Here is an 18,668-nt window from a genome sequence, read left to right as displayed (position 1 = left end):
TCAGAAAATTTCTCCCAGACAGCATCAAACTCCAGCTCTCCATTAGAAGGGACTAAATAAACATTAATCATGATTAGAGTCAGTGCTAGAGAGGACAGCAATAAAGCCTGAGCAAATGGCGGGCAAGGATCCAAGAGGACCACCTTAAATGGTAAGTTGGATTTCACCAAAGCAGCCAGGCCTGCTTTACTGTGACCTTTAGAATGAGTTCTATAAGCAGGGAGATTAAAAACGTTAAAATCCGTCAGTCTAAAACTGTCTTCTGCCCATGTTTCCTGAAGGAAGACACAATCAAATGATCTCAAAAAGTCCAGAAAATCTGAGTCATTCACTTTCCTCTTATCTGCTAGTCCTTGAGGCTCCTAGGACTCCAGAAATCAACTTCCCTAAGGTCAGAAGAGACTGCTGAGAGGCTCAGAACATGACGATCCACATCTGTTAGTGCCTTCTGTTGACAAATCACTGGAACAGGGGTGGAGTTCTATAATGAGCTTCTTTGCATATTAGGCCACACCCCTTGATGTAACCAATCCTCCAAGAGCTTACAAAAAAGAGCCTTGTGAGAGGCTATGAAGAAGAGCTACATCAGGGGATGTGGCCTAATATGCAAAGTAGCTCCTGCTAGAATGCGACTCCTGCACTGGATCCAACCCAATATCTATTACAAGCTAGAGTTTAATTTCTAAAAAAAGAGATTAACCGTTTTTCTTTTAGTTTGTTATAGGAAGGGAAATTAAAAGAATAGGGAAATTTAAACAGCCCATTGATGCTAAAATATTTACTGAAGTATTTCCCCAAGAAGAAAGGGCAGCAACAGAGCACATTTCAATAGATTTAAAAAACTAGACAATTAGTGTTGTTATGAGGAGTGGAATTTCTTTTTTCCCCCTCAAAAGTTACTTTTTTAGCCATCAGTTCCTCTCATTCCATTTTAAAAGATTTGTCTTGTCATTTCTCTTTAATTTCTTTTTGCTCTTTTTTCTCTATGCAGCCTTTTGTAACTTTAGCCCTGCAAGACTGCGCCATGGGGCTTTTAGTTTGCAGACTAAGGTGCTATTAAAAAGGGAATGATCCAAAATTCCTTTAATAGAGGCACTGCGGATCATGCATGATGAGTTTGCTCCATCCTGAAAATGTGAAATTTCACAAGAACATGCTAAATGGCCCTTTATGAAGACATAAAAAAACAATGTTGATGCATTCCGTAAAAGCAGTGGCTATTTATTGATGCCTGAGATAGTAGAAACAATTACTGGAACAGATGGCTTGCATTGGCACTGATGAAGGTAAATATATATATATATCTGGTTTAGAAATGAAGGTAGATTCTGATCTCCCTTCCATCCCATACAATTAAAAAATTAATAACTAGTGAAACAAGTTGGAGGATATTTATAGTACAGCATACTCAGTGTAATGTAGTTTATTAGTCCATGGCCCTCCAATTTGGGATCTTCTTTACTGAGATTAATTTAATAACATTTGGATGTTTCAGTCTGCAAAGGTTGTTATTTTATTGTTCGTTGTTTCAATTAGTGAAGGCTCAGCAAAACAGGGACCTGAGATGCACACTTGAGTATGGGGTAAGGTTCTTCTTTAGTTAACTAAGCGGCACACACATTTTAAAAAAATACAAAAAGAAATCAGGAACACTGCTTTTTTCCAACTTAAATTCCCCAGAGAACATTTTTCATAATATTTTTATCACATAAAACCTGCAGAGATTTTTGGCTTTTCATGCACAGGTTGTCTTAGTAATGAATAATTATGATGTTACTATCTCTAATAAAACATTGTTCTCAGTTTTGCAACTGAGAAATTTTTGAGAGCCTTAAAATACTTCTGATTTTAGGGAATACATTCCCCATGGATTATTGTGTGCTTTGAAGCAGCTGAATTCTCTAGAGGGATACATGCATATGCTGGGGGTAACAGATATGTTATTGTAAGATGATTTTCTCCCTCCCCCATCTTCTGGTAAAGAGATTTTTCATTCCTGCTTATACCCATACCTAATTTAGACAGTTCTGCATACACATGGACTGAGCCACTCATCCTATGGGAATAGGTCATATGGGGCATTTAAACATACCAAGGTTGGGTCCAGATGGCCACTGGCAGCACCCTCTGACCACCTTGGGTGCGCTTCTCTTTCTAACATCTTATTTCTGGATGGTAGGCTGCTACCTCAAGTCATCTCTCTGTACTCACCTTCAGTCTATTCTTGGAAGGAATGTAGGGATCACAGACATGTAAAAAGAGGACCTTGAAGCTCAAAGAAACATGATGATGATGATGACGGTGACGATGACAACGACAATGATGACAGCGGTGGTGGTGGTGGTGATAATGATGCAATATTAATAGTTGTGTTAATCATTGTTCAGTTTATACTTTGATGACACATATTATCCATGCAAGTTTTCACATGTTACAATTCACATGTATGTCCTGCTTTGGATCTCCATTGGGGAGAAAAATGGGCTATAAATAGTATTATCAATTGTATATTCAGTAGGTTAGGTGCAGAAAGTGTGAGTGGCCCAAGGTCATCCAGTGAGCTTCCATAGTAGAGTGGGAATCTGAGATGGGATCTCCAAGATCCTAGTCTGATATTGTAAGCAGTACATCACTCAACCATGGGACACTAGTAACACTGATACTGTGGTCCTTCAAGAAAACTGTTTTCCCTAGACCATGGGTGTCAAATGTTCAGCCCAATCACCAGATCGGGTCTGCGAGCAAGGCTGCTTTCTTCTCCCTCTCTCTTGTTTCCTTCTAAGTCACAGCTTGCTGTGCCAGGTTTGCTCAATCACACAGGAAATACAGAGCAAAGCCTCCATTTTCTCCATTGGCTGAGGCTCCATTTGCTGAGGAAGGGGAGAAAGGAGAGCTTGCTTTGCCAGGGCTCTTTCAGCCGCATAGCAGAGCTACTAAGCCAAGCATCTTTTCCTTCTATTGGCTGAGGCTCTGCCCCCTCCTCATCCCTGGGGAGGGAGGGAAACAGCCAGAGCTTCCTTTGGCCAGTTCCTTTGATCACACAGAATACATACAAAAATATTTAATTATGTTTGTCAGTGTCCTTTATAAAGTTTGTATCTCCTCTACCTGGCATTACGTTTTGTGACACACATGGCCCAGACTGACAGGGTCTCATTTATATCAGATCTGGCCCTCATAACAAATGAGTTCAGCACCCCTGCCCTAGACAGTAATAATGTAATTTGTGCACATGACTAATTGGATCAGGAAGAACATGTAGGTGTGCAGACTTTGCTGCTCTGCACCGTCATAACCTGATTTAGACAAAATGCAAGAGTAAGGGAAATACACTTTAATAACTGCAATGAGAGGTGGAATCTCTTCTTCAAAAGGCACAGTGGCACAGAATCATCTGGGAAACTGGTGGGTTTCTAAGTAGTTTGCAAGGTGGCACTAGAGAACTGCTGCTAAGAAGAGGAAAACATCAACCTTTTCATGTGCACTTCAGCCTGATCTCTTCACAGTGCAATGTGCCAAACCAAACACAGCCTGTCAGTCATATACGGTAACCCAGAAGTGCCAAAGCTTTGATAAACTCCCTGTTTTTGCTCTCAGCCAGGGGCTCCAACCAGCCAGGTTTGTGCCAAGCCTCGGGGAGGAGTGGAGAGGTAATGCTTGCGTTGTTAGTCACCTGAAGCAAGATTGTAGAGAGGTGGAATAAAATATTCTAAATAAACAAGGTTTACTTACTGCAGGCTGTGCTGACGTTGACAGATCCAAGCAGTGAACGCCTGCTTTCAGGTGTCCCTAAAGGGGTTTGCTGGATTACAGTCATTTCACAGAGACGTGTACCAGTCCCCGCCCCCCCCCCCAAAAAAAAAGATAAAGCCAAAGGGATTAAATGAATTTGAATCTAGACAGCCCCAAGTCTGGATGGGGAATGAGGAAAGTTGTAACGGCCCTTGATTATACATCCTAGAAACTGGCAAATGTTATGCCAAGTTAAAAGCAATAACAGGTTATTTACTTTCAAAGATTGATCACTGATATAAATGCAACAGCATTTTTTATGCTCGTTCCAGTACTTATATACTATTGATCATTTCTTGAGCTGGATAAATGTTTCTGTGCTCTGTTTATGAAAGATGGCAACAGTGAAATTGCCTCAAACTGGAAGCAAGGCCCTTGCGGCTTGATGGGCAAATAATTTCTGGATCTACTAACACCAGCATGCGCACGTCAGGAGATCTATAGAGTTACCTCTGTATTCATGTGGGCCAGTTTGCACAGGTGCATACAAGAATGTGCATTCAATGGTGTTAAATTAATATCTATGACAATAGAAAAGCTCCCTAAAATTTGTCTTGGAGAGCAATTGCACAGTGGCTTGCGCCATTCTGTTACTTGGCAACAGAAGACAGTCCAATTAATCTACCTGTATGGGTTCTCCCAAGATTATTTACACGGGTTGAAACTGGAAAGATGCACAAGTTGGATTTAAAAATAGGTCGAGAAATATCTGCATACAACACGACATGTCTCTGTTGCCAGACTTGAAGATCTTGTTATCAAGTGATCAAGATTCATCACTGCTATGGAAATTAGGTGTCGAAACTTGGTAGTGTTTTGATAAGACAAGAACATTATTCTTTGTGATTATATTATGCATGCCTGTTTTGTGGAAGGTACATTCTTAGGAGAAGTATCCTTTCCAGCATGCAAAAGAAGAAGACTTGTGCCACCCAGTTATACTGTGGTCCTGATTCAGATTGGGACCATGGCACATGGAGAGAAGGGGCTTAACCTGCCAACAGGTATCGAGTAAAATGTGTCCGTTTAACAGAAACAGAATGTATGGAAATGGATAGTGGAAGCATTTCCTGATATGGAGGTGAAGAATATTCAATTAAGCCTCTATTACAGGAACAGGACTATTGTTATTGTTGTTGTTGTTGTTATTGTTGTAGGCAGATCAGATGGCAACCACAGGCTTATGCCTTTGCCTTCTGTGCCATTTTCCTGATTGGAAAGGGCCCTGGGAAGTTGAAATTTGACCCACTGGGAAAAACTTTATTTTATTTTACTTATTTTTATGTTATTTGGTAAATTTTACATGTACAGTGCTGATTTATTGAAGAACAAATAATGCAAAGAATGTATACAATTCATTGTATATTTCAATGAAGAAGATATTGGTTTTATATTCCGCCCTATTCTCTGAATCTCAGAGAGTGGTAACAATCTCCTTTACCTTCCCCACCCAAAACAGATACCCTGTGAGATAGGTGGGGCTGAGAGAGCTCTTACAGCAGCTGCCCTTTCAAGGACAACTCTTGCAAGAGCTATGGCTGACCCAAGGCCATTCCAGCAGCTGCAAGTGGAGGAGTGGGGAATCAAACCCAGTTCTCCCAGATAAGAGTCCGTGCACTTAACCACTACATCAAACTGTGTACAATTTATGGGGAAATGGTGCCCAAAATATATATTTTAAATAAAAATTATTAAAAGAAATGATCATAGGTTTAATATACACAGGCGGGGGGCAAAATTAAAAATAGGATTTTTGCATTGAAACAGAAAGAATGAGTATGTCAAGCTCATTCTAATAAGTTGTCAGGCCTCTAGCACATGGATGGTAGAATCTATGCGCTACAAGAGATTCTCGTCTCTGATCTCTTTTGAGGGCAGTGCTAAAGGTTGCACACCTATCATGGCCAGGTCACACCACTCATCAAGAGATAGCTAGTTTGTTGGCACAACTTGGTTATGCCTACTTACTTCGTTGATCAATTATAATGTGGCTGGTGGCACCCTAAAGGGCCAGTCCTCCATGATGGCCACCCATGTTCCCTCTAAACTGAGTCAGCGTGAGCTAGCTCACAGATTTTTAGCCTCCAGCTCACACATTTTTATCTTAGCTCAGGAAGGATGACCCCAGAGCACACTAATTTATGCAGTAGCTCACAACTTTAATGCCAGTCGCTCACAAAGTAGAATTTTTGCTCACACGACTCTGCAGCTTAGAGGGAACACCAAAGAGACAGCAAGTGTTCCCTTGCGTGTGGGGCTGGGGATCTCCTTGCCTCTGACACCTTCACTTGAAAGGTGTATGTGCAATGTGACAGCAACCCACATGGGTTGAAATCTTTGCCCACTCTCTGAAGGTCTTAGCTGTTTTATGATTTGTGAATAGTATGCCGTGATGCTTTCCCTGGTGATTTTTATTTATTTCGATTCATTTGTAAATCTAATTTATTAGATTGCCCTCGCCCAATACTTGGGGCTCAGGGCAACATACAAGATTTGAACACAATTTCAAATAATTTAAAACAATACAACAATCATCCCAAAAGGTGCTTAGAAATCAATTATTCTCAAAACCAATTATTCTTAACTCCAGGGAGGGTAGTGAATGAAAAAGGAGGCCAGGCTGATTAAGACCACTGGTTAAAATCATTGGTTAAAAACTGATGCTGTCCTTAACCATAATGCAGGTAAGGAAACCCGAAGGCTCACGACTAAATTACTGGCAAACAACAGTTTGTACAAAATGACAAATATAATATTCGGAGTATTAAGATACAACTTTCAAAATGTGCAAATAAACAAACATAAACAACTCAATGTGTGTTTTTTCTTTCCTTCTTCACTTTGACCCGACAAGCTGCTGCCGTGATTGGGAGACAACAGAACAGCAATTCAAAACATATTAAACTCCACTGCAGCCATTTTAGCGATTTAAGAGCAAAGCCAGTGCTCTTCTTTAGTGGTTGTCAGTGGGGACAAAGGCTGTACCCCAAATATCTAAGCTAATCACGGGAATGCAGGCTGGAACCGGCCGTTTCACTCGTAGCTTCATCAGATATTAAAACTGGGGTTGTGTACATCTTCATATCTTTAATAGTTGCCATGTGTGAGACAGCAGGCTGTGAAACTGCACAGTGCCTTAATTTTCATGCACCTAGACATACAAACATGTGTGCCCTGGGGTGCAGACAGACAGAGGCACTAGTCCCAAGTATCAGAACCAAGAGTTCAGTCCAAAGATCAGTTTCCTGAATGATGGAAGGCTGAGTCCCAAGGGTCATCTTACAAGCCCCATGGAACTGAACTGTGTCTCACAGGGCATGAATGTTCTTTGGCAGAGAGTTCTACCAGGTCAGAGCCAGGGACTCTGGTTGAGGACAGCCAGATGTCTCTTGGGCCAGAGATTTCCAGATGTATGGTCTTCTCCTGCAAAAAATCTGTACATCAGTACATTTGATGTATATTTGATGTACAGTCTTTCCCCTGCAAACATTCTGTATTCCTACCAACTTATCACTGTTAACTGCTTTTTCCCATCATCCCCTTCTGCACTTTGAAATCTGGATGAAAACTTTTTTTTTTTAACTTTTAAAATACTTTAATGGATTTCTAGGGGGAGAATAATATTTTGAAGGTAGAATACTGAATTCAAAAGTCCAACACATCTAAATAATGTACAAACTATCCAACTAAGCTTTTATTTGGTAGTATGTGCACTTCATAGAAGCAACAGGTTCTTATTAATAGCAATGTGAAGTGCATAACTTCATAGTCTGGAATGCTCATGCATTAAATGATACCAGGCAGGATTTTTTTGTCTCTTACTTGAGATTATTGTGCCCTTAACTGTAACAAATGAGCACTCAGCCTCGAACTACACATCAGAACAGCTGTAGAGCTACTGCTCAAAGCAGCAATTCTGTGTTTCATTCGCCTTCTCTTCGCTGTACTGTATAGGCTAACTTAACATTGGGGCTAAACTACATGTTATATGCATTTGTGATGAGTTGGGCTGGGATTTTCTGGACCCAACACATTTTCCTTGCAGTCACACAATCGTTGTGAGGAAATGCATCCTTCTTGGAACCGTGGTGTGAAAAGCCAAAATGGCTATAGCAGGAAGTAATTTGCATAAGCTCTGTAGCCATACCCACTCAAAATGCTCCATATGCATAACTTCAAGGTTATGCAACCAAAACTGTATGCTGAAGTGGTTTTGGCTCATTAAAAGGGCGTGGAAAAGAAGAGAGGGGCCTCTCCTCCTGTCCCTAGACTGTCTGGCACCCTAGGCAAGGCTAACTTCTGGCACCACCACCCCCCACCCCCCTCATCCCATACTGATAATGTCACCAAGTCACAAGGAGGTCCCAATTTGGTGACCCAGAAGGCCTGTACCCTAGGCAATCACCTAGTTTGCTTAATGGCATGGTTGGCCCTGCCTGTCAAGCTGCTGTCCCAAGCTGAATCAGGCTCCTGGAGACTTCAAAAATGCCTTTCCTGCAGCTGCCGTGGGACTGCAGGGAAAGTGAATCTGGTTCGGGGAACCCCAACCCAATGAACCAAAAATGTAATATGTCGTTGGGCCTCACTTCACACAGGTAACCACCAGTGTTCCCTCTAAGCTGAGTTAGCATGAGCTAGCTCATAGATTTTTTAGCCTCCAGCTCACACATTTTTGTCTTAGCTCAGGAAGGATGACCACAAACCACAATAATTTATGCAGTAGCTCACCACTTTAATACCAATGAGCTCACAACTGTAATAGCAGTAGCTCACAAAGTAGACTTTTTGCTCACAAGACTCTGCAGCTTAGAGGGAACATTGGTAACCATGTTGGTAGCATGTTGAGGAAGCCTGCAGTGCTCCTAGATTTACAGGAGAGAAAAGATTGAAGTAAACTCCAATCTGCAGCACAGCTTAATTCCAGACAGCCTTTATGAATTTCTCTTGGGTCTGAATTTTAAGGGTTAATATTATACTTGAAAATAGTAACTTTATTGCTTGTTCTTCTCCTCTCCTGCAGGCAATTACAGTTTCGTTTACACTGATTCAAATCTTACCACACTCCCCACCAAAAGGAACAGGCAGAAAAACAATAATTTTAATTACATTTAAAAAAAAAAAACCCTCCTGTTTGGAGTGAGTGACCAATATTAAAAGTACTGTTCTGAGAGACTGAAAGAGGACAGTTTATTGGAAGCACAAAGGAAAAGCAATATTTTTCATTGTTTGACATTCCAATGAAGTTTTTTAAAAAAATAAGATGGAGGGAAGCTGTACAAGATGAAAGGTTTTCAGATTACATTTGGTCTCAAAAGGTGTTGGTTTATTGTTCTGAACTGTGAAATGTATAGCTGAGCAAAAAAAAAAAAACCAGCAGGCAATTAACAAGTGATGGTATTCACAGTTTACAGCCAAGGGGAGCCAATTAAGGCCTCCATAAAAATAGGGGCTTTGGTAGACACAGCCTAGAGCAGAATCCATCAAATCACTTGAGGGGTCACCAATACTAGGAACTGTTATACAAGACTGTGGACTCCATGAAGCATTTTCACAACTTTTAACAGAAAATTTAACAGCATGGTCTCTGGATATAAAGACATGCTTGAACCTACCACCTGAAACACTTACACAGTTATAACAGTTTCTCTCTTTTTTCACACCACAGCTTAAAATCTACCTGTTCCTCAAAGCTTTTGACTTAGTCTATCTGGGCTGAACAAGTGTAACAAATAGGAATTCTACAACAAAACAGTAGACAAGTTCACCTTTAAGACCAACAAAGTTTTATTCAGACTGTGAGCTTTCGTATGCTCTAAGCAGACTTCATCAGAATAGTGAATTTATCATCCCTAGCTAGTTCAGTTCAAAAATCAGCTTCCACAAATCAAATCCAAGAGTACTTTACTGCCATTTTCTGTGTCCTCATGTTGACCCTCCCTAAAATTTTCAAAAAAAGTCAAATGAATTTTGTATCAGCAACAAAATATGGAGAGAGAAAAATGACAATATTAAAACCAGAAAGGGATGGGAAATGTGTATGTCTATGCATCCCTAGGTATGAAATAATATAGGTATAAAATACTGATGCAAAGATGACTAGAAAAGAAGAATTCCAAGAAAATTTAGAGATTCATGAAATATTCAGACTCCTTATACATTCTGGGTTGTCTTCATCAGGAGAGACCAGATTTAAGATATGATAGAATAATGAAAGTGACATATGTGAACTAGTGGTCTTTCACACTTTCCCATTAGCTACCACCTGATCCTTTTAGCTGGAAATGCAAGGGTTTGAACCTGGAACCTTCTGTATGCCAAGCAGATGTTCCACCACTGAGTTCCCACCTAAACGTGGGTCCAAAGGTATTCCTTCTGTGGTGTAATAGCATTAACATTGGTAGAAAGACACTAATGTTTGTGGAAGAAGATACACTAATGCCCAGGAGTAGAATTATGGATGATTAGTGGAATGTACCAGGAGGGTACAATAGGGAACATTTACTTGTGGTACTTTGGATCAGTACCTTAGTGTCTGTGATTGATGTGACCTCTTTTATGTTATAAATGATTTAACAGAAAAGGAATGCACACTGTCCAAATTATGCATTCAACTTTTTAAAAGCTGTGGGTTGTAGGTGTGATGATTTTAACAAGGATTGTATCCTAGCAGCGCACCAGGTAAAGAGTCTGGGTGTTTTACTGGAGCCTTCACTATCGATGGAGGCCCAGATAGCAGCCACTGCCAAGTCAGCATTCTTCCATCTGAAGCGGGCAAGGCAGTTGGCCCCTTTCCTTGAGCGCCGGGACCTCGCAACAGTGATCCACGCAACGGTCACCTCAAGACTAGACTACTGTAATGCCCTCTACTTGGGGCTACCTCTGTGCCGGACCCGGAGGCTGCAGCTAGTGCAGAACGCGGCAGCCAGGCTGTTGTTGGGACTCCCGAAACGGGAACATATACGGCCGGGGCTACGTGAACTGCACTGGCTGCCGATTATATACCGGGTCCAGTACAAAGTGTTGGTCATTACCTTTAAAGCCTTATATGGCCGAGGACCTGCCTACCTGAGGGACCGTCTTTCCCCATATGAACCCCAGAGAGCACTGAGGTCAACGGGGAAAAACCTAATGACTATCCCTGGGCCGAAGGAAATTAAATATCAGAGTACCAGAGCGCGGGCCTTTTCGATCACGGCCCCTACCCTATGGAACCGACTCCCCGAGGAGGTGCGGGCCCTGCGGAACCTCGAACAGTTCCGCAGGGCCTGCAAGACCACCCTTTTTAAATTAGCATATTCGGACTGCTAAGAAAAATGGTAATCAAGGATCCGCCAATGCGGTCTAAAGATCTATACCGCAGTATAACTGTATTAACTGGATTGGTTTTTATTTAATGTTTTAATGTCTTATTGTTCTATATTATAAGTCTAAGGTTTTATTTATTACTGTATGTTTTTATGGAATGTTGTTAGCTGCCCTGAGCCTGCCAAGGTGGGGGAGGGCGGGATATAAATGAAATAAATAAATAAATAGCCCAAAACACACTGTGATTTTGAACTGGTGCAGAATGTGACAGCTAAAATGTTCACTACATCAGCTGCTGAGCATATACTTTAGCAATCTTACAGAACTTCACTGGTTGCGAATAAACTTCCAGGCAGAATTCAAGTTCCTAGCCCATATCTTTAAACCCCTTAATGGTTGGGGACCAGGTTACTTCAAAGAGCATCTTCTCTTATATTCTCAGACGATCTGACAAATCTATTTTCTGAACATTGTAATTATTGGAAAGTAGGGTAGAGGCTGTAAGGAACAGGACCTCCTTGGTGGTGGCACCTTCACTTTTAAAACTGTCTCATTAAATATACTCAAAGGCTTATTTGCTATAAATATTTCAATACATTTCTAAAACTTAGCCCTTTAAACAAGACATTTAGCAAGCAATGCTAAGCATGTCTAATGAGAGGTAAGCACCATTTTACTCAATGGGGTGTAATCTCAAGAAAGCATTCTTTTTTAATTTATTTAATTTGCTTTAAAATGTATATGCTCACCATTCTGCTATATGTTTTTTTTAGGATTATAGCCTTCAAAAATAAAGGAGGGAGCATACTGTATTGCTTGAATGAATTTGTGGTAGGAGTATATTGTAATCCCCTGTGCAAGCACCAGTCATTTTTGACTCTGGGATGACATTGCTTGCACAACGTTTTCACGGCAGACTTTTTACGGGGTGGTTTGCCATTGGCTTCCCCAGTCATCTACATTTTTCCCCCAGCAAGGCTGGGTATTCATTTTACCAACCTTGGAAGGATGGAAGGCTTAGTCAACCTGGAGCCGGCTACCTGAACCAGCTTCTGTGATCGAATTCAGGTCATGAGCAGAGGGCTCTGACTGCAGTACTGCAGTTTTACCACTCTGTGCCACGGGGCTCTTCTTGGGAGTATATTAAGTATTGTTTTAGTTTTGATTTTATCATTTTATTAGTTTTATGTTTCTTACAGCAAGCTGTAAAATTACTAAAATAGTATTTGTGTTGGTACACTTTCTATATACCTTCTATGGTCTTTGTTATTCTGTAAAACAATGTGGGCACTATTGATGCTATAATAAGAGAAATGTATTACATAGATAGAAGATTTTTAGGGTTATATTCTTTTCTACAGTAGGGAAAAAAAATTGCTTCTCTCGCATGCTGGAAGAAAATCCTTATAGTGTATTGGCCCTAAAATATAGATCTCATGATCATACACAAGATGAATGGAAACCCAAAGGATGTTGACAAATCAGAAAGGATTCAACGCAGAGCTATAAAGATGATAGAGGATCCAGAAGACAAATCCTAAAAGCAAAAGGTAAAACAAGCTGGGTATGTTTAGCTGAAGAAAACAGAAGATTAAAGAATCTGTTAAGAGTTTTCAAATCTTTTAAAAAGAAAGAACAAGGAGAGGAACTGTTCGATCTATCTGGTAAAGGATTGGTTTTAAATTGCACTAAAATAGATCTAAACATTACAAAGAAGTTCCCGACAGAAGGTTTCTTCTGGCAGAACGTTTCCATGAGTGGAAGGATTTCTGCCCATAGAATGTGGCTTTCTTACTTCATATCCCACTGCAGCTGAGCAGGCCCCCTTCTGTTCCTAGAGGTCCCCTGTGTCCTGGGAGCAGTGTTGGTGGGGCATTTGATCTGTAGTCAGAGGTAGGAAGCAAAAAAGATCACACTCCATAAGATGTCATTCATCCATACATGGAAATGCTCTGCTTGATCCAACACTATAAAAATGCTTCACCTTCAGCTGAAAACTGCCTAAATAGATGTTGGAATTGTTGTTGTTATTGTTGTTGTTGCCAGCTCTTGCACTCTCTATAGCCTGAGGGTCTTTTGGTCTCTAAAAATACACTCTACCCATTTTCCCTTGCAGCTTGTTCCCTCTGGGGCTTCCATAAGGAAATGTACAAGGGTTTATTGATGGTCCAACATCCTCCAGTATGTCTTGCAACTTTTTAAGATCTATATCCCACCCTTTCCCGCAAATAAGCTCAGGGTGGCTTACAGTAGAAATTGGCTTTCTCATTACAAACTGGGACCCAGTTTTTCATCAATCAGTCTGGCTTGTGACAAATACCGATTCCTCACTAGCGGTCGCTCTGCCCCCAGGCTTCTGCTTTCCTTGGAGCAAATGACCAATTCCCCACTAGTTCCTGTGTGGCTGCATTCTGACTTGCAGCTCCCTCCGATTTCCCCCACAGTGACTTGGACTTGTTTTGTTTGGAGATCCAGAAGCTGTGAAGGAAATTGGAGGGAGTCGTGAGTCAAAATCAGGCTATGCAGCAACTAGTGGGGAATTGGTCATTTGCTCTGAGGAAAGCAGAAGCACGGGGGTGCAGTGACTGCTAGTGAGGAATTGGTAAAACAGTTTGAACCTGTTCATTTGGTTATTTCCTCACATATTTATATAGTGCACTATGGTTAGTAGTGTTTCACACTTGGACATTCTCATACAGCCTGATGAGAATGCCACTTTTCCCTTTCTCTCTCCCTTCTCTAATCTGTTGCCCCTGTATGCTTTTTGGCAGCAATTGTATAAGCTGCAAGTAAATCAATACGTTAGCATGCAATTATAAACACTGCATTTTTAATGTGTTTAACGTTTAATGTTTATTTAAGTTAGAGCTGTCACTGACATATTTTATATGGATGACATATAACAACCATAAAACATCATAAGAACATAAGAGAAGCCATGTTGAATCAGGCAAATGGCCCATCCAGTCCAACACTGTGTCACACAGTGGCCAAAAAGAAGAAGAAGAAGAGCATCCATATAACATCCATTGTTATTCCTGTTGCCTCTACGCTTCCCTCTCTCCACTGATTTACCTTTCCAAATCCTTCCTTCCTCCCTCCCTTTCCCGCTCCCCCCTCCTCCTCCTCTTTCACCTCTAGCACACAAAGTGCCTTAAAAGGTTTAATGTGAGGTCATTACAGAAAGGGCTTATACTACAATCACCTTTTTCAAAGAGTTTCTAGTGTATGTTAGATTTTATACTGGGGTTAGAGTTATAGAAAGTCATCCTAAAGGTGATAATTAGAGCCCTGGTGTTCAGGATATGGAAGGACAGGGGCTGGTCAAACATGTCAGAGCTATTATACTGGCAATCAGCAGCATCTGTTCATGAAGTAATATCAACAACTGATCAGTAGATTAGCTAAATCCATAGGCTACTGTGGAAGACACACAGGTACATTTAAGTAATAAGTTCCCACTTAAAATCTCAAACTGATATTCCTCCCCTTTAACAAATTGGAGGTAGTGGCAAACGGCTAATCACAGATGACAGTTGTGAGAAAACAGTGTAGGAAAGTGAAGAAGTCTAATTGAACAAAGGACACATCTTAATTATTTTGTATGTATCCAACCATCTCAGTGAATGATCAGTAATCAGGAACTGAATTGAACAAGTGAGTGAGTAAATGATGGAGCACCTTTTGTGACCCTACCCTTCGACATTGTTTTTTTTTCCCATTGGCCCTCTTTTGCACAAATGGCTCCTGACGTGAAACTAGGGTTCAATTCCTCATAATAATTTGTCCTTATTTTCCTGCAACTAACTTGATCATTATCTGCTTGCTGAAATGGAAGAAAATGCAAAAAATAAGTTCTGGGAAGTATGCTTATTATTGGCATCATCTGTTCTCTCAATGTATTTTGCCATTTGTTGCTGTTTTGAAGCATCATACTTTTCTTTGAGCTAATAGGTGTCAGTCTGCCACTACTAAATATTTGAGTCTGCATGTGTCCTTTGTATAAAACCATAATTAAAGTGAGTGCACTAAAAATGCACCTTAATTGCAGTGGTGTGGCTAGCATAGAGTTCAATATCAGAAAAGCCACAGTCAGGTTTCCCATTCTGTACATGGCAGTGATCTGGATAATTGATATTGTTGCACTGATAAAGAACAGTAATGTTTAAAGAGGTGTGCCTATAGCATCAGATCATAAAGCAGATTAACAGCAAAAATGGGATTAGTGTTCCAGTGTGTTTCTACCCAGAGAAATGTCTCTTTAAATGGGAAGCTAATATTCAGTACATTGGCTAATCAAGTGTATTTGGATCCAAAAATACTTGACTAGCATTTCCCATGCCTTTTTGTGCAGCAGAACTGAAAACAAGAATATGTGAACATGACTAGGTTTTAGTTTCACAGTGTATGAAGTGGTAATAGCTTAATTTGTTTCAATTCCATCCCAAGAAGCTGAAGCAAGCTGAGTTAAAGAGCCCCTCAATGATCAGGGACTCTTTATTTCCATCTGTTTTGTTTCAGAATAAAACAATAAATTATTTCATGTTTACCATCTGAGCACACTGAGATAAGTGGAAGTTGCTAGTGAACTTTTTTTGATTGGCTGTACCATGAATTTCTGTCCTAATATATGCAGGTGGCTTATTTGCAACAACAAATCTGAATTAGCCATATTTATTGTTCAGCTTGTTGTTGTTTTGGTCTTTTTTTTTAACTTATTTGCATGTTCAGTTGCTGAAATGGCTGCAGTGTAGTTCAGATAAGACCTGAGACTAGATGTGCAAGGAAAGGAACTTGCAAGCCTTCATTTCTGCCTACATGGGAGCTTGGAAATTCTGTGGCAAGAATGGATGTACATTTGGTCATCTCCATGTCAGGATATGCAAAGCCAAACAGTTTCTAAGCACATGCTGGGAAAGTGAAAGTAACTGAACTGTCAGGTAGATCATCTAAGTGACAGAAGGTGTCTGGTTGCCAGATTGCATCAGCCTGAGCAATGTCAGCATGACTCAGCAGGAAGCTGATTGGTTGCCTGGCTGGACCTGATGTATAAATGTACAAAGACACTTTACTGTGTGTGGGATATGTATGGTGGAGGTGCAGTGGAGCAGTCTGTCGGTTTGGAGATTGGAGGTGTAAATAAATTGTATATAGTGGTTTTAATACTACTGTGTGCAAGCCTTCATTCCTTGCATCACTAAAACCACCCTCACTAAGCACAGGCACATCAACAGGGTTATGGGCCCAGCACGCTTCCGCTGCGCCCTGTAAGCTCTGAGAGAGGTTGTGAAGAAGGATGCTGAGGTGCTCCAAAAGCTGTCTTGGAGGTGAGACCAGCAGTGGTTGAACGTCAGAGGCTGAGCAGGATGGCTACAGCAGCAGCTACCGTGCTGGTAGATAAACTGACTACCACCAACTATAATACCTGGTCATTAAGGCTAGAGCATTTCCTGAAGCGTGAGGGGCTATGGGACTGTGTGTCTGCTCCTCCCGAGGATCCCATGCCGGCAGAGGCCATTCAAGACCAGAAGGCTCTAGCCACAATCATCTTAAGTGTCTCAGACGACCAGCTGGTGCATGTTCGAGGGCACCAGAAAGCGAAGGAGGCTTGGGAAGCCCTCAAGGCTGTGTATGTCCAGAAATCAGCAGGCTCGCTGATATCTCTAACTTGAGGCTGTACAGGAAACGAATGCTGGCCGAGGAGTCGGTGAGGGACCACCTCGACTGTATGTCTGTGTATTTCCAGGAGTTAGAGCAGCGGGGAAAGGCTGTGCCTGATGAGGACAAGGTCTATTTAATCCTCAGCTCTCTTCATGAGAGGTTTGACATGCTTGTAATAGCATTTGAGGGCCAGGACTCAGATAAACTGACTTTGCCGTATGTAACGGGGAAGCTCCTGGCTGAAGAACAGAGGCAGCTGGAATGCAAAGAGCAGGCTGACCTCAAGGACAAGCAGAAGCCTGTGGGAGTTGTTTCCAGCTGGCAGGCAGAGCCGGAGGAGAGAGCTTTACAAGTAAAAAAGAAGCGGTGCTATATCTGCAACCAGATCGGACACCTGCGTAGGAGTTGCCCCCAGCAGCAGAGGAGTGGCTGGCAGCCGTCTTCAAGGACACAGCAAGCAACTCTGGTGAGAATTGGCTCAGGGCTGCAGAGTGTGCCGTGGATTATAGACTCTGGAGCAACGCAGATGTTTTGCTGCAAAGAGGAGCAGTTGCAGGACACCAGACCGGCCAGTCAAAAACCTGTAAGCTTGGCTGATGGCCGGGAGGCTGACGTGCTTTGCCAAGGCACTGTGCATTTTCTGGGACTAAACTATACTTTTAATAATGTGCTTTGTGTGCCAGCATTGGAGACGAGCCTGCTAAGCATCTCAATGTTAGCAACAGCTGGCTTCACAGTATCTTTTGATGCTAAGGGCTGTGAGATACTGAAAAAAGGTAAACTATTGGCAAAGGATGTGTTGAAGGAAAATGTGTATGAGTTAGACCAGATGGTGGGGAAGGCACAGGCAGTGTGGAATAAGCAACCCCACAGTAGGTGCATTCATCGTTTACACAGATGCTTGGGACACGCAAGCTACAATACCATTAATAAAACACTGGCTATATTGCAAGGGAATAAGGTGGACAAATGTGATGTGTTCCTAGATTGAAATATCTGTAAAGAGGCAAAGTCCAAAGCATTCCTAGTAGCTAAAAAGAGTGACCCGGTGTCAGTAAGACCACTCCAATTAGTGCACGCAGATGTGGTGGGGCCGTATGCACTCAGTGTATCAAAAAATAGATATGCATTAGTCATAGTGGATGACTACAGCCACTTTGCGTGGGTGTATGCAATTAAGCAAAAGAGTGATGTCTTTCCAACTTTTCAGTACTGGGCAAAAAGAGTTCAAAAGCAATTAAACTGCAAGATAGCAGCTCTCCAGACTGAAATGGGGGGTGAGTTTATGAGTACATGCTTTGTAAACTACTTGAATGAGGAAGGCATTAATCACAGGGTTGCCAACGTCTCCTCTCCAGTTGAAAATGGGGTGGCCGAACGCAGAGGAGGCCTCCTCCAGACCATGTGCCACGCTTTACTGGCAGACAGTGCACTGAAGTTGGCATATTGGGGAGAAGCATTAAAAACAGCTTGTTTTATTTCTAATAGATTGTGGACTCAGGCTCTGGATGATATACCATATAGAGTACTGTATGGCAAAAAGCCAAACCTAGACTACCTTAGGATCTTTGGGTCTAAGGCATGGGTGAATATTCCTCTGGACAAGAGGAGAAAAGGGGGAGCCAGAGCCAGAAAGCTGTTATTTGTGGGCTATCAGAATGGCATGAAATCATATAGGTTTATGGATGCCAATAATATGATAAGGCTGAGTCGGGCAGCATCGTTCTGTGAAGATGAGAACTGGTCAGAAATCCATGCAAATGAAATGCCTGAAGGAGTTGAAGTGCAGCTATCTCTAGAGAGTGAGGAGGGGCAGAGAACAGATGTAAACAGAGAAGCTTCCTCACTGAGACAGAGAGAGGAAAGTTCTGGCAGTTCAGGCAGTATAAAACAGGAAAGCTCTGAGGCTG

Source organism: Heteronotia binoei, chromosome 3, assembly GCF_032191835.1.
Source record: "Heteronotia binoei isolate CCM8104 ecotype False Entrance Well chromosome 3, APGP_CSIRO_Hbin_v1, whole genome shotgun sequence".
Classification (NCBI taxonomy): domain Eukaryota; kingdom Metazoa; phylum Chordata; class Lepidosauria; order Squamata; family Gekkonidae; genus Heteronotia; species Heteronotia binoei.
Note: the sequence above shows the minus strand (reverse complement) of the source record.